Source organism: Rattus rattus, chromosome 6 (genome assembly GCF_011064425.1).
Source record: "Rattus rattus isolate New Zealand chromosome 6, Rrattus_CSIRO_v1, whole genome shotgun sequence".
Taxonomy (NCBI): Eukaryota; Metazoa; Chordata; class Mammalia; order Rodentia; family Muridae; genus Rattus; species Rattus rattus.
The window spans coordinates 27,355,465-27,361,032 of NC_046159.1; the positions used below are offsets into that span (position 1 = coordinate 27,355,465).

Sequence of the window (5,568 nt, forward strand, 5' to 3'; positions counted from 1 at the left end):
TACATGGCTTTCCAGACAATCTGAACCCTGAAGGCCTGGGCAGCTTCACTGATATTCTTAAAGTGAGCATGAATATCTCAACTTCTCATTTTATATGGCTTCACAGAGTTTTCTGAGAGCGTAGTGTGAACCAGTCACACAGGTCAAAGTGCTGACAGTCAGAGGGAACCAGTATTTTTTTTTTTTTTTTTGGTTTTTTTTTCAGAGCTGGGGACCGAACCCAGGGCCTTGCGCTTGCTAGGCAAGCGCTCTACCACTGAGCTAAATCCCCAACCCCAGTATTTTTTTTTTTATTTGTTTTTTTTTTTGTTTTTCTGTCTTTTGAGACAAGGTTTCTCTGTGTAGCTCTGGCTGTCTTAGAACTCACTATGTACACCAGGCTAGCCTCAAACTCAGAGATCTGCCTCCCTTTGCCTCCAAAGTGTTGGGATCAAAGGTGTGCTCCTGTAGACCCGACTTTTCTTGCTTTTTAATTTGTTCTTCTCATATATTACATGACGACCATAGTTTCTCTTCCCTCCTCTCCTCCCAGTCCCTTCCCCCATCTCTCCTCTTCACTAGAGCCACTCCTCTGTTTCTCTTCAGAAAAGGGCAGACCTCCCATGGATATCAACCAAACATGGTATATCAAGTTACAGTTACGACTAGGCACATCCTCTCGTATTAAGGCTGGACAAGGCAACCCAGTAGGAGGAAAGGGGTCCCAAAAGAGTCAGAGACGGTCCCTGCTCCCACTGTTAGGAGTCCCATAAAAACACAAAGCTACACAACCATAATATATCTGTAGAGGACCTAGGTCAGACCCAACGGGCTCTCTGATTGTTGGTTCAGTCTCTGTGAGCCCCTGTGGGCCCTGTTTAGTTGATTCTGTGGGTTGTGTTCTCCTGGTGTCCTCTACCCACCCTGGCCCCTACCATCCCTCCTCCCCATCTTTTGCAGTGTTCCCCAAGCTCTGCCTAATGTTTGGCTGTGGTCTCTGCATCTGCTCCCATCAGTTGCTGGATGAAGCCTTTCTAGTGATGATTATGCTAGGCTCCAGCTTATAAGTATAGCAGAGTATCATTAGAAATTATTTCATTGACTTCCCCCCAACCCCCTGGGTTGTGTTTGATTCTATCCTACGTCTCTGGGCTATCCATACACTGGCTCATGATCCTCCAGGCAGGGTCAGAGGTAGGCTCCCTCTCATGGCATGGGTCTCAACTTGGTCTAGTCATTGGTTAGCCACTCCTACAAGTTCTGTGCCACCTTTACCCCAGTATGTCTTGCAGACAGGACAGATTGTAGGTCAAAGGTTTTGTGGCTGGACTGATGTCCCAATACCTCCACTGGAAGCATTGCCTGGTTACAGAAGAGCTCGGGCTCCAGATCCCCCATCCCTAGGAATCGTTGCTATATTCCTCGTAGACTCCTGGGAGTTTCCATTGCACTAGGTTTCTACTTCACCCCTGAAATGCTGCCCAATTCTCAGTCCTCTCTCTTTCCACACCCTCCAACCCTACCCCTGCAACCTGATCCCTCCCGTTCCATCCCCACTCACCCCAGTTTACTCTCAGTATCTATTTCCCCTTCCCCGGGGAGATTCGTGACTCCCCACCTTAAACCTTCCTTGTTACTTAGCTTCTCTGGGTCTGTTTATAGCATGATTATCTTTTACTTTATTGCTAATATCCACTTAGAAGAGAGTACATACCATGTTTATCTTTCTGGGTTTGGGTAACCTTACTCAGGATGATTTTTTCTAGTTCCATCAATCTGCCTGTAAATTTCATATTATTATTATTATATTATATTATTATTATTAAACAACCGAGTAGTGCTCCATTGTGTAAGTGCACTATAATTTCTTTATCAGTTCTTCAGTTGAGGTATATCTAGATTGTTTCCAGTCTCTGGCTATTATGAATAAAGCTGTTATGAACACGATTGAGCAAATGTCCTTGTGGTAGGATGTGTTGTCCTTTGGGTATGTGCTCAGGAATGGTATAGTTGGGTTTTGAAGTAGATCGTGGAATCAACATTCTTAATAAGCACTCTAGACATTGATTTTGTACAAAAATGACTGAGAACCTGGGCTGGCTGTGGTGGTGTATGCCTATAATCCCAGTATCAGAAGCACAAGTACAGGGATAATTATAAACTTGGGGCCTCCTGACCTACATAGTGAATTCCAGGCCAGCTAGGACAACACAGGGAGAGCCTGCCTCAAAAATAACTAATTAATAAACAATCCCAACCTCTTATCTATTTTTATCTTTTTTCCTTATTTGCATGGGAAGAAGAAGGGAGAAAAAGCACCCCAGAGGTGGAGAGATGGCTCAGTGGTTAAGAACATATAGTGTCCTTTCAAAGGCCCCTAGTCCAGTTCCTAGCATTTACAGGTCAGGTAGTTCATACTCATCTGTAACTCCAGCTCCCAGGAGGTCTGATGCCTCTGGCTTCCGAGAGCACCAGTGCTAGAGTATACATTGTCCCTGAAGTGGGATAGCTCTTGCAAGGTTTTTGACTTGGCCACAAATGGCTCCTGTGCTCCGAAACATAGCCCACTCTTTCTTCCCTTAGTGTACTGGACCAGTTTGTTCATAAAAAGGTGAAAACTTCTTGCACAGACATATGCCAAGTACTGAGACTGTAGTAACAGAAAAGTCTCTTTGTTTCTCTAGCCTAGTAGCCCTCTCCAGACTCCCAGGAGAGTCCATGGATTTGGTCAAGATCATAGTGTGTCAAATTTGAGCTGAGATCATAGACACAGCAACGCCTTTCGCTCTTCTTTTGCTACCTCTGTGATTTTGGGGAAACGACTTGTTTGTGTTTCAGTTTCCTTATTTGTAAAATGGGGATTTAAAAAAAAACGCAATTTACGAGGCATGGTGGCATAAACCTGTAATCCTAGCACTTGAGAAGCTGAGACAGGTGAATTATTATGAGTTTGAGGTTAGCCTGGGTTCTAGGCTGAGTGCTGGCCTAGTCAAGACAGCAGGATGGTATCTAAAACAAACAAACAAACAATGAAAACAACAATAACCCGTTATCTACCTCTTGGGGCAGGTGAAGTGGGGGGAAAGTTAGTCCTCTGCCTACTGTGTATGGCAGCCTGCAGGAGCCAGACATAACCACAAGGTAGTTATCACCAACACAGCGACTTGAAGGTCACTCTGTGTGCCAGGGCTGCTCAGTCATCAGCCAGGCAGACAGGAAAGGTTGTGGGGGGCAGGAGGGTGGAAGGAAGTGTGGCAACCCCACAAAGGCAGAGGTCATGGGCACTGTGCCTGCCAGCTGGGGAAAACTGACTCAGGAGAGGCCCTGCTGCGACTGTGGGTGTCTACTGGGTGGGGAAGGGTGGGGTCCCTGTGGGACTTGGCATTTGTCTCTGCACAAATGTGTGTCTCTTGACAGGACCGGGTTTGTGGGACTGTAAAAAAAAAAAAATAGATGTGTTAAACAAACAAAAAAATTGTGAGGTTTGGGGCTTGAGCCCTGGGTTAAATGCACGTAGGCAAGTGCCCTACTACGGTGTTCCGTCCCCAGCCCCAAACCTTGAGACCAGGCTCTCTGAAGTCAAAAAGTTTAAGCCATTACGGAGACTAACTAGAAGAGGGACCAAATCCTGGGCCAGGTTTGCAAGTGCTGGCAAAAGCGCCAGCAGGAAGGCTCGGCAGCTGCTGGAGACACCCCAAGCCTTTCTTCTCTTCTCTTACACTGCGTTCCCCTCCCCCTTTCTTCTTTCTGTTCCCCATTTATTGGAAGTCTGTTTGCAGTATGTGGGCACAGTTACAACGGACGCGTAACACGAGAGCCACAGGAATTACTATTTTGCAGGGCTGGTGGCAGAACCTATGGCCTTGGGGAGATTCCCAAGAAGCCACTCCCACACCCTTAACTTAAGACTTTATTAAACAGAGTTGAAGAAGAAGGGACTACTTTCTGATCTGCTTACTTTTTTTTTCTGTAGGAATTATATCTTTTGCGTTTGCCAACAGAAAAAGCAAACGTAGCCAGAGAACCAGCTATGAGGACAGCCTCAGCCCCAGAGCCCTGCACAGGGAGATCATTTAGTCTTTGTACTCGAGATCAGTTCTGTTTTCTCTCACTTAAAGGTCTACCAGCTCTTGGTTTCCACTTCTGCAAATCCCCCCTTCACCAGACTGCACGGGTGCAGGAACAAGAACTTGGAAGTTTGATGATAGACCTCTCATCCACTTAGCCTATGGGTCTGAGTTTTAACGTAATTGAGAGATGCATGCCTGTATTCCAGCCCTTGGGAGGCTAAAGCAGAACAGTTGTCATTTATGAGTTTGAGGCTACTCTAGAGAACATGGCAAGATCCTGATGCCTGACCCAGTGTACAAACAAACAAAAAATCCAGATCTGGGGCTGGAGAGATGGCTCAGTGGTTAAGAGTACCGACTGCTCTTCCAGAGGTCCTGAGTTCAAATCCCAGCAACCACATGGTGGCCCACAACCATCTGTAATGGGATCCAATGTACCTTCTGGTGTATATGAAGACAGCCACAGTGTACTCATATACGTAATAAATAAATCTTTCAAAAATGCTAATCTGAAAACCCAAATAAAGAAGCAACCGCCAACATTCCCTCTAAAAAACCAAAACTGAACAGGTAACCAAGTTTTCTTTCAGCTGTACATTACCTTTAAGCTACTTCTAGGTGAAGACCCCTCTTGATATGGATTTTACATTTTAGCCCAGCAATAGCTAGGCACAGAGGCCAACGCCTGCAACACCAGCACTCTACTGGTGCAGGTAAGAGCAGTTTAGGGCAAACCTGCACCATGTAATTGAGGTCAAGAGCAACATAGAGAATTCAGCAAAGCAAATCCAGTGTTCCCTCATCCCTGGTATTTTCTGTGAGTGACAGATTAAGCAGCAGTGGAACACACATCTTGACTTTTTCAATAGTCGTAGTAGTAGTAGTAGTAGTAGTAATAGTAGTAGTAGTAACAACAACACTGATAATCTTATTTTGAAAGGGTCTTACTCTGTAGCTTAGGTTGGCCTAGAACTCATTGTACTCCTACTGCCTTAGTTTCCCAAGTGCAGGGATAGTGACTAAAGAATACTTGAGTGTGCTCGCTTCGGCAACATACCCACTAAAACTGGAACGAGGGGTTGGGGATTTAGCTCAGTGGTAGAGCGCTTGCCTAGCAAGCGCAAGGTCCTGGGTTTGGTCCTTAGCTCCGAGAAAAACAAAACAAAACAAAACAAACAAACAAACAAAAAAAAAAAACTGGAACGATACAGACAAGATTAGCATGGCCCCTGAGCAAGGATGACAAGCAAATTTCTTAAGTGCTCCATATTTTTCCACATGGGAGGCCCGGGTTTGAAAAAAAAAAAATCAGTGAGTGTCTGAAGCAGGCATGGACAAGACTAAGACAAGTCCCTGACTTAGAGGGGTGCGCTTTGTTAGATGTGAGGCACACGCCTCCATGAAGCCTTCTGACGACTGTATTGTTTGTTTTTCTAGATTACTTTAAAAACTACATTTATCTTTGTGTGTATGCATATGTGTGTGTGTATGTATATGCATAGTGTGCACCTGTGGAGCT

General features: G+C 45.3%; 1 pseudogene; it reads left to right on the forward strand.

Moving 5' to 3' along the window:
* The first annotated feature begins 5,235 nt into the window (after nucleotides 1–5,235).
* On the forward strand, nucleotides 5,236–5,323 carry LOC116904824 (annotated as a pseudogene).
* Nucleotides 5,324–5,568: the final 245 nt, after the last annotated feature.